Source organism: Primulina tabacum, chromosome 1 (assembly GCF_025594145.1).
Source record: "Primulina tabacum isolate GXHZ01 chromosome 1, ASM2559414v2, whole genome shotgun sequence".
Taxonomy (NCBI): domain Eukaryota; kingdom Viridiplantae; phylum Streptophyta; class Magnoliopsida; order Lamiales; family Gesneriaceae; genus Primulina; species Primulina tabacum.
In genome coordinates, this window is record NC_134550.1 from 49265632 (window position 1) to 49277710 (window position 12079).

Below are 12079 nucleotides of genomic sequence, written 5' to 3' on the forward strand. Positions count from 1 at the left end.
GTGCTGGAAAAGCAGCAGACTGATTGCAGAAGCATCAGAATTGCAGTAGACCGCGAATTCCAGCAAACACATGCAGTAAACCTTGCAAATGGCATGGAAGTTGAGGTGTTTTTCGTGCAAACTTCAAACAGCCATAACTTTTGATCCAGGAGAAATTTTTTTATTATTATTAAAAGTATGTGTTGGAAAGCTCTCGACGAGAAGAACCTAACCTAGAACGGAACTTTCATCCTAGCACCATCGACGAACCACAAAATCTTTCGTTTAGATAGGGATATCATCATTTCCGTACAATTTTTCAGATTTTGGAACATTTTAGGAATTTTAATTTCCAAACGGCTCAGTATTATTGCACCAAATTTGGTATACTTCATGTTCTTGAGGTGAGGGATTTTTAGTATATTTTTCACGAGATTCTGAGATCGAAAAATTTTGAGCTATTTTCGTCCATTGAATGTATAGGCTGTACTGATTCTGTTCATTCCAGTAATTGTCTATAGTTCGACTTGTACTCTTGAGATTATTTCTGAACCTTCACTCTCATGTTTTGGATGTAGGATATGGCTGACCAGAGTAACTACATTAAGAGCTTAGAGAGGAAGCTAGAGAAACTAAAAGAACATAAATACTGCCTAGAGCTGGACAAAGATGAATTAGAGTGTCGAGCAGAACACTTAAGAGGTGATGTTCAACGTTATGCTCATTATCTGCATGAGGCAGAAGAGAAGAATAGGAGAACTCAAGAAGAGTTTGAAACCTCCCAAGAGACTGTCGCAGAGTTCATCGAGTTACGTGATACATTAGTTGAGAAGATCCAAATACTTAAGGATCAAAATACCAACTCGTACACCGGCATAATCAGTATAGAGAACATACTGAGATTCAAGAGCTGCAGGACACTGTCGAAGTTCTTAGCGACCAGAATGCAGTTCTGCATGGTTATATTGAAAATCTTGAAACAGTGATAGCCAACTATCAAGACGAACCCGAGGAGGATCCCGAAGAAGATGAAGAAGTCGAGGAGGATCCTATGGATTTGGGATTAGGAGAAGTGATAGATTAGACATTCAGTAGTAGCTTTTTGTAATAGCACTTGTTCTATTTGCATTTTGTTAGCATTTTCAAAGGTTATTTGTAATTGCACTTTTTTGGGAAATCAATAAAAATTTATTTCTATCCATTGGTTTCATATTTAATTTTTAGAGCAATTACTCAATCATTTTGCTTCCTTTGTTTAGTCTCTATTCTGCCATCAACCTTAGAACTTTCATAATTGTCGGAAATGGACGGACGACCAGTTAGAAACAATCGCAATCCTCGTTACAATAACCGCAATGATGAAGATGCACAACCACCACAACCACCACCAGCAGTTGGCCTCAGTCAGGTGGACTTGATGGCTATAGCCACGATTGTGGCAACCACGCGACAAGGGTTAGTGAACCCTAATGATAATCAGCCACTGCCACCACCTCCTGCTCAGAATGGGACTAAGCAGCACTATGAGGCTCTCCGAAGAGCAAGAGTTCCAAATTTCGACGGAAGCTCCGATACTGAGGTCGGACAGAACCACCTTCGACTACTTGAGATTCCACAAGGGATCAAGGTAGAGGTGATTACTCCTTTTCTTGTGGATAAAGCAGCCAAATGGTGGGAAGGAGTCTCACCAGCTATGGTAAGGGCGGGACCTATCACTTGGCAAAGGTTCCGAGAGGCATTTCTGAAGCAGTACTTTCCGACAGCAGTTCGAGTGCAGAAGCTGTCTGAATTTGAAAGTTTGGTTCAAGAACCAAACATGACAGTGGTGGAGTATTCGTCCAAGTTCCACTCATTGAGAACTTACTCCCCAACCATGATCCCCAACCATCATGGGAGACGAGGCCTTGAAGATGCATCACTTCAAGAAGGGATTGAACAACCGTATTCAATATACCCTTGCCGTTATCGAGCCCAATAGTTTTGATGAATTGATGGGACCTGCTATCAGGGCTGAGAATGACATTAAGAGGCGTGAAGGTGAGAACAAACTCAAACGTCCTCAGTCAAGCCAATACCAACTGGGCCAACAATTCAAGAGGCCTAGATTTTCAAGCAATCAATTCACTAGTGTTCCAGCTAAAGGAACCACGTCTGTTCAATCAAGCAAAGAGGGAGTCAAGTGCCAAACATGTGGATTTTCTCACATTGGTGAATGTCGTAGGAATTCTGGAGCTTGTTTCCGTTGCGGAAAGATGGACCATCGCATTGCTCAATGCCCTCTTCCAGATCCAAGGAATGGTCCAGCAGGAGGAACAACTCCAAACAAGCCTAAGGAAAACAAGACAAATGCTCGAGTTTATGCTCTTACTCAAGAAGAGGCTGAAAACTCAAATGATGTCGTAGCAGGTAACATTATAATCAATGATATGCCTGCGTATGTGTTATTTGATTGTGGTGCTACACATTAATTCATGTCTAAGAGATTTGCCAAGAAGTTAGGAGCTAAGCCTGATAACTTAGAAGAACCATATAGAGTAGCAACTCCTGCAAATCGAATTTTAGAAACTCGCACTCTATATCGGGATATTAATGTATTCATAGAAAATCAGAGTTTCAAAGCAAACCTAATCCAACTGAACATGGTAGAATTCAATGTAATTCTTAGAATGGATTGGTTAGCCAAGAATCATGCTTTAATAGACTGTCATGGAAAGACGGTAACCGTCCAAGCTCAACACCAAGAGAAACTTTTATTTCATGGTAAGACAAAAGAACGAAAGACTCTTCTTTCTGCTTCTCAAACATGGAAAGCCATGAAAAGTGGAGAAGAAGTTTACCTAGCTATGTTAAGCGAGGTAAAGAAAGAAACCACACTTGCGCTAGAAGAGATTCCGGTGGCACAAGAGTTTCCGGATGTATTTCCTGAAGAACTCCCTGGCGAACTTCCCGACCGCGAAGTGGAATTTGAGATTAACTTAGCACCAAATTCTACACCAATCTCAAAAGCACCATACCGAATGGCTCCGACAGAGTTGAAAGAACTCAAAGAGCAAATTCAAGAATTGTTGGATAAGAAGCAAATCCGACCAAGCGCATCTCCGTGGGGAGCTCTTGTCCTATTTGTAAAGAAGAAGGACAGAAGGCAGAAGCATGAGAATGTGTATTGATTACAGAGAGTTGAATAAGATCATAATAAAAAACAAGTATCCGCTTCCAAGCATAGATGACCTGTTTGACCAACTCAAAGGAGCTTCACTCTTTTCCAAGCTCGACTTAAGGTCAGGCTACCACCAACTCAAGGTCATGAAAGACGATATTCCGAAGACAGCCTTCAGAACAAGGTATGGACACTATGAGTTCATGGTAATGCCATTCGGATTAACAAACGCTCTGGCAATATTCATGGATCTCATGAACAGGGTGTTCAAACCATTTCTTGACAAGTTTGTTGTGGTATTCATCGACGATATTCTGGTATACTTGTCAAGTGAGGAAGATCACAAAGAACATCTTCGTCTCACCCTCCAGAAGCTGAGAGAAAAGGAACTGTACGCCAAGTTCAAGAAATACGAATTCTGGCTAGAGAGCGTCGCATTCTTCGGACACATAATATCAGCAGCAGGAGTAACTAGTGGACCCTAAGAAAGTTGAAGCAATCTCAGATTGACCTAGACCAAAGACTGTGACAGAAATTCGAAGTTTCTTGGGATTAGTAGGCTATTACCGAAAATTTGTTGAAGGATTCTCTTCAATAGCAATAACTCTCACCAAACTCACACAGAAGAACTCCAAATTTCAATGGAGTGAAGATTGTGAGAAGAGCTTCGAGACTTTGAAGAAAAAGCTTACCTCCACGCCAGTGTTGGTATTGCCAACTGAAGGCAAAGACTTCACCATCTACAGTGATGCATCTAAAGAAAGGTTTAGGATGTGTACTCATGCAAGAGGGAAGGGTGATAGCATACGTGTCGAGACAGTTGAAGCCGTATGAACAGAATTACCCAACACATGATCTCGAACTAGCTGCAGTGGTGTTCGCACTAAAAATTTGGAAACATTATCTTTATGGAGCCAAGTGTGAGATTTTCACTGATCACCAAAGTCTCAAATATTTGTTCACTCAAAAGGAACTAAATATGAGACAAAGACGATGGATCGAACTCATGAAGGATTACGACTTAACTGATAAGCTACCACCCAGGCAAAGCCAACAAGGTAGCAGATGCTTTAAGTCGAAAGAATATGAGTAAGGTGATCCTGACATCACTTTCAGCACAACCATGTATTCGAGAGACAATCAAGATAAGTCAGGATAGAGATTCCGCTTTGGTGAAACTAAAAGAGCAAGCTAAAGAAGGGAAATCACCAGATTTCGAGACGGATAACAAAGGAATCTTCTGGATGAAAGGACGATTGTGCATACCAGACATCGATAACCTTCGACAAGAAGTAATGTCTGAGGCACATAAGTCAAAATTTTCAGTCCATCCTTGTAAGTACCAAGATGTACAGAGATTTGAGGAAAAAATTTTGGTGGAGTGGAATGAAGAAAGACGTGGCAATGTTTGTTTCCAAGTGTCACGTGTGCCAGCAAGTCAAGGCAGAGCACCAAAGACCTGGAGGACTTCTGCAACCTCTAGAAATTCCAGAATGGAAATGGGAACATATCTCCATGGACTTTGTTGTCAGGTTACCAAAGTCTAGACAAATTCATGACGGCATCTGGGTAATCGTAGATAGACTCACAAAATCTGCGCATTTCGTACATGTCCGCATGAACTATAATTTGGACAAGCTAGCCACATTGTACATGAATGAGATCGTACGATTGCATGGAGTTCCAGCTAGCATATTATCAGATAGAGATCCTAGGTTTACCTCTTGATTTTGGAAGAGCTTTCAACAAGCTATGGGGACAAAAGTTACTCTTAGTACAACATATCATCGTCAAACTGATGGCCAAAAGAGAGAGGACAATTCAAACTCTAGAAGATATGCTGAGAGCATGTGCTCTAAAATTCAGTGGTAATTGGAGAGATTATCTGCCCTTAATCGAGTTCGCGTACAATAATAGTTTCCACAACAGCATTGGAATGGCACCATACGAAGCTCTGTATGGACGAAAGTGTCAATCACCACTGTATTGGGATAAGGTAGGGGAAAAACCATTGTTGGACCCGAAATGATCCAAGAAACAGTGGATAAAGTCACTTTAATAAAGGAAAGATTAAAAGCTGCACAAGATCGACAGAAAAGCTGGGCTAACCTGAAAAAAAGACCCGTGGAATTTGAAGTTGGAGAAAAGGCATATGTGAAAGTGTCACCCATGAAGGGTGTAATCCGATTCAATAAGGCTAGGAAACTGAATCCCAGATACGTCGGACCATTTGAAATTCTTGAGAAAGTGGGAACACTTTCTTACAGATTAGCACTTCCTCTGATATGTCAAGGATCCATAAAGTTTTTCACGTGTCACAATTAAGAAGATATATTTCCGATCCAAGTCATATTCTTGACATTGAATCACTGTTGGTTGCGGGCAATCTAAATGAAGAATTGAAATATGAAGAAATTCAGATTCGGATTGTGGATAACAAAGACCAAGTACTGATGCAACGAATTATTCCATATGTAAGTACAATGGTCCAATCACACCGAAAGATAAGCTACTTGGGAGTTGGAAGAAAAGATGCTAGCACAATACCGTTATCTCTTTGAGGATCATGTATAGCCAAGTTTCGAGGACGAAACTTCTCATAAGGAGGGAGGGATGTGAGAAATCGCATTCCAGCAAGTAGCTAGCATTTAGCAGAAGCTAATAATTCCAGAAGCTAGCATTTCCAGCAGAAGCTAATATTTCAGAAGATGATATTTTTCCAGCAGACAAAATCCAGCAGCAGAAGAGTTCAGTAGCGCGAGATTGCAGCAGACAGCTACTGATTCTGCTTATGACTTGTAACTGAAACATTTATCATGTAATAAAGGCTGTAATGGCACATAATGACAGATTATGGCCATTAATGGGATGCTAACAGTCAGATTTTGGCCTATAAATAACACCATCAAGTCTCTGAATTGGTGTTACACAAATCTTGAGATTATTACTTAAATTTTCGAGCTAAGAGAGTGCCTTGTTCGAGCTGTAAAATCCAGTAGCAAGAGCAACCAGATTTCCAGTAGACTTCAACCGAAACTCTAGCAAATTACAGTAAGTGGCCTTACATATATATATATTGAAATCAATTTGATAATTCTGTTTTAAAGCACAGTTTCTGTATGTTTGATTTCTGATATCTAATTTTGATGCACTGAAACTCCCTTGTGAACTAATGGTAGGAATATATATTCTGAACATTTCTGAATTCTGATTCTGGCCTCACCCCTTAGAGGAGAGAACATATAGGAGACTGATATCAGTTTAGCAATGAAATTCACTAACGTGCTCAGTGCTTACTAATTCTGACTTCTGTTCTGAAACCTGTGATTTCTGAATTCTGATTTCTGTTATGAAAATAAGAGTTTTATATATATTCTTGTATTATTATTTCTGTTGAAAACTGATTTCGAAAACTGGGAGTTATTCCCGCCCCTGCTTACTGAGTGACAACCATATCACTCACCCACCAAACCCATATCAGATAAGAACGAGGAATAAAAGTTAGAAAAAGAAGAGCAGATTCAATTCTGGGGCTAGTGAAGAAGACCGTCGTTTATCAGTTCTAGTTTATGTTTATTACGCTGCATTTGTTAAGACGTTGTTATATTTGATTTTACATTTCTGCTGTAAAATATTTGGCATTTCCGCTGTATCAGGCATTGAAATATTCAATATTTATGAATAAAAAGACTGGTTTCTGAATTCTGTACTTCTGAGGTTTGTTGTTTTCGAATGTAAATTTGAGAGCAACGTCGGTGTCAACCAACCCCCGTCTCGGGGCGTGACATGTTCCTAGTCGAATCAACAGTCTAAAATAAGGATAAAGACCGTTTGAGACTAGAATCTGTGATTTAAACGTCATATTTCATTGGTAAGAGCATGAAGATGTCCCATCATACATATGGATGATCATATGACGATGCACTGAACAATAATCCCTCATGACTGTCCAAGTGGTTATCGCTTATCGAGTGAAAAATAGTCCATGGTTATAATTGTACACCATTAGTCCTTTTTGACCCGGGACTACGTAGAAACTCTACGTACTAGCATGCACTTTGATCTGTTTACTGACTCCATTAATGGTCTTCTGATGATGAGGTTGGGTGTAGTTTCGAAATATGTATGAGCCAAAACATTGTAGTCGGATATTCACTGTTTTCCTACGGGTGAAGATATCATATGTGATATGATGATTTAATAGCGCAAGGAATCTCTTGCCAGAGTAAGACACACGCATTTTGGAAATGTATTTCCTCGGTTTGATATATCATTTCACTATTATTATTCAAAGATACGTCACATCATTATCGAATTAATATGCAACTATCGATATACTAATGGTTGTAAATTCGATCGGAATATATGAGTTGAAATGACCGTACTCTACGCTAATCATAAATTAATGTTCTTGCAAACACTATCAGTGATACCTAAGGGATAATGAGGCGATGTTACTAAACGCTCTTACCCCCCATGATCTGATGGGTGCAATAAGACTTGAGTTCTGACATTTTTGATCTAATAGTTGATGAAAAGAATGAGGATAATTAAGGTAACCTCGAATAAGAAAAAATGTTATCTTTAATCACATGAAGTTGTGAACAAATTGCTAGTTGTACCCCTGAACAATTGAAAGTCACAAAAGTATTGGACTATGTGTTCACGTTAAGTAGTCAAATTCAAAGAGTTGAATTAAGCTACTGTAGTTTAATGTAAATCGAACAGATTGCTTATAAAAGAGTTTATAAGTTGATTTCATGTGATGGAAGTTGTGGAAGTTATCCTAACAGCTAATTAAGTGAGAAGAGTGGAACTGTATGTTTTGGTGAAGGAGTTCACAAAAATGGCAAATGCAAAAAATGGATAAGTGGAAATTTTGATCTTCAAAATTTTCAATTTTAATTATATGAACAATATTTGGACCCTCGGTACATCAGCGTTGTCTGGTCGTCAATCGAAATGTATGATTATATCAATGATTCATGGAATCCTCTAAATTTCGACTTATTAGATTATGTCTATTAATGTGTATATTATTTCATATGTTTATGAAAATTGTAAATCCAGGGGTTGTGTTACTCGTTATTATTGCAAACTATTCTTTATCAAAGTTAGCGAGAATTTAATAATTAAAAGAAAAAAGAAAATAACACAATCAAACATAACTCAAAATTCGAATGTTATTTCATATAAAACAATATTTCAGGGTAGGATCCCATAAATCCCAACAAATAAGAAATTTAGATATTCAACGACATAATAAAATCTCCAAACAATAATTAAACAAAGATTCTTAATTTTGAAATACCAAAAGAATGATGAATAAAAAGAACATTGTGCGAAAATCACGAGTTCTTCAATTGCCTCCTAGAATTTTGGCTTCTTTTACTCTCCTTGTGGTTGTTGCTGATGCCAAAATGATAGAATGACCCTCCAAAACTTGTGCTAGGGTTTTTTTTTTAAATAGTTATACATCAAGAAAGTTGGAAAGAAATTGCATATCAATTTTTTCCTTATAGATCGCACTGGGGCGGATGAACAAGCGCAATATCTTCACATATGTATTTCTTCTGTGTCATTCAGACGCACTAGAACGGTTGAAATTGTTCGCCCTAACGCGCTATGATCGTTTATTGACTTTTTTTTTACTTCTTACACGTACTGGGGCAGGTAAGTTTGACTGTTGTAAGCGCCCACTCCTCGAATTTCAACTCTTACACACACCTTTCTTGATCAAATTTCCTACAATTCAACCCAATTACACGACGAACAATTATTATACAGAATATATATAATTAAAAAAATAAATATAGACACAACATAAACAAAACATGCATGAATGAGACTCAAAATGACACGATAAAACACTTAAAAACGATACACATCAATCTTCCCACTCTAACAATTGCTTGCCTGCCCTTGAGAAAAATAGTTACAGATCATAACACAACACAAAAATCTTGGTCAATGGTACATTCATGGTTTATCACTATTTCTCAGCAAATATCAAACATATCTCTCATCCATCAACACACAATGTCAATGTTCGCACACTATAATTTTTCATGGAATTTTATTGAGTGTGCGCGCAATGTTGGTTCTAGTATTAGACATTTCAAATATGTTCATTCTCAAAGCTGTAAGAGACTTCAATCAAAATGTACGTGCGAATTTCCCTCCCCTACATCCTTTTTTCACCAATTACCAACCAGGAAGCACAAATCATTAGGACTTTTCAAGCGTTAGTTACGGATCAATGTATGTATGGTTACCAAAGGAAAGATAAGATATATAAGAGGAGGATGTACAATGATATATCAATTTTAGCAAATTCAAATTTATTTTATCTGATTTCTTCAACTCCGTACATTCTCCCCTTTTTAGCTTAGGAATATAATTTTATTTATTTATTTGGCTCCATAACACGTTATTCTACAAACCCAAACTTTTTGAGAAATTCCCAAAAATTATGCAAGAAAAGTTTGAGATGAGCATGATGGACGATCTTACATTTTTTTCTTATATTTCAATCAAAGGACACCAAATAACTCATTGACAAGTTTGGAATGGACAATTGTTCTGTTGCATCCACCCCCATGAGCGTATCAATCAAGTTAAATAAATATGAATAGGGAATTCTGGTCGAGGTAACAGTATATTACGGTCTCATATGATCACTATTATATCTAACCGCTAGTCGACCTGGTATTATATTTGCATTTGTCTTTGTGTTAGATTCCAAGCCAGCTCCAAAGAAATCACATTACATTGCAGCTAAGCGTATCCTTCAATATCTTGAAGGAACTGTCAATGTGAGACTTTGGTATACCAAAAATTCAAGTTTTAACCTTATTGGATATTCTGATGCAGATTATACATGTTGCAAGATTGACAGGATGAGCACCAACGGATATTTTCAATTCATTGGAAATAGATCCGATCTTCTAGTTCAGCAAGAAACAGACATCCATAACCACTTCAAGCTGAAGCAGAATATCTCACAGCTGGAAGTTGTTATGCACAAATCCTATTGATTCAACAACAGTTCAGAGACTATGAGATCCGGTCGAATGAAGCCCTTATATTTTGTGACAACACAAGTGTTATTGCCATAAGATACAATCTCGTGATGCATTCCAGGAAAAAAACACACATTGATATTAGACATCACTTCATAAAGGATCATGTAATGAAGAAGGAGATTCAACTAGAATACATCTCGACCGATCAACAGGAAACATATATTCTTACAAAACCATTACCGGACGCTAAGTTTTTCTATTTTAGAAACATTCTTAGTTTGATATATTTTTCTCAATGCATATGTTCAGGAGGAATAATCTTTTGAATTTCACTGCATTATAATGAAGTACAAAGTGTGACAAGCTTGATAAAATAATTGTCCAGCCAATACATAAGCTTTCAATCTAAACGGTTGAGTAAATTTTGGAAGCTGAAACTTTATCCAACCGATGACATTAAATTTCTATATTATTATATTTAAACGTTGATTTTTTAAAAAATGATTCATATTTATTTTAATTACCATCAGTTACTTATATCGCGTGATTAAAGCCATCAATCACACGCATTCTTTTTAAAACATTTAGCCATCGTTTCATATGATTTCCAAATTCAAATCGACGATCCGTACTGACACGTGCTCTTTTGTGCTTGTCTATAAAATCATATGTATATTTCATCTGCATTCCATCAAATACTTTACGCTCACGTATTTTCTGCAATTCCAGTTTACTTCTTTCAAAATATTTCGAGCTTTCACTTGTTCATAGCAATCCTCTTACCAGATTCATAGATTTTGATTAAAAAAACATATCTTGCTATCAATTGTGAAGTCATCCTCTTCAAAAAGAACGAGGCTATTTCTTCTGTTTTTAAGATCCTCAAAGATTTCGGTATGAGGAAATCACCTGCATCTCCACTTTCAATCTCTCTGTTGTCAATCAGTTCTTCACTTCTGCAAGGATGGAGCATTTGAGCATCATTTGCACCATCGGAGGTTCAAACTACATAATCTCATAACATTTTTTTGGAGATGCTCTAAAACTACATACAACTGGTTTGGCGAATGTTTCAGATCTTCTAGGTGGAAACGCTGATATTTGGAGCACTGAGTTCTATCTGACCGGTATCCATATCTCTATTCTGATAGAGAAGCATGAGTTCAATGAATAATTTTGATTCCTCACCATCACCGTGGCCAAAGCCCTATTAGCCAAAGAAGAGGCGTAAGACAAGATCACACAAGAGAATTAGTTCCAGTACATGGCGGTGATCGCTTCAAAGATCGATGTCAACTGGTTTGATTTCCTGTTTGAAACACTTTGTGAGGTGACCAAGGGAAAAGGTCAGTATGAAGGATTCACACTGCAAATTTTTTATCTTCTTGAGCTGTTGAAGGTGACATTTGGCATCACTAAGCCGCTGCATCCAAAGAAGGGGATCAATGATGCGACCGTCACTGAATTTTTGAATAAAAACACCTCTACCGTCGCTACTGAACCATCGCTGATAAAGGCATGTGCTGATCAAGAGACTTAGAAAAATAAGAAGTCACCAGCTAGGGCACCTGTAAAAAAAGAAGAAGATCTACTATGAGACAGATAAAAAGGACAATCAGGAGAACGTCTCTCTTAAAAAGTCATCATCGGGCTAAAAAATTCGACCACTCTATCCAAATGGTATAATAATGATGACCCCAAGCGTACTAACGGCGATAAACAGCCCAAGAAGAAGAAGATCAAGTTGGTTCTGAAATGACTCAACCAACAACTGTTCCACAAGTCCAGCCTACTCAATCGATGGCTGACATTCGTATTTCTAAAGGTTCTGTTCCTTCACAGACTTTTGTTGTTCCTATAGTGAACCCTATGTTCAAGGACAAGGGGAAAATGTAACCATTCATACATATGTCGCTCT

The 12079-nt window shown here is 37.8% G+C and overlaps 1 pseudogene; it reads left to right on the forward strand.

The window, feature by feature from the left end:
- Positions 1-3135: 3135 nt before the first annotated feature.
- Positions 3136-10173, forward strand: LOC142511280 (uncharacterized; annotated as a pseudogene).
- The last annotated feature ends 1906 nt before the right edge of the window (positions 10174-12079 follow it).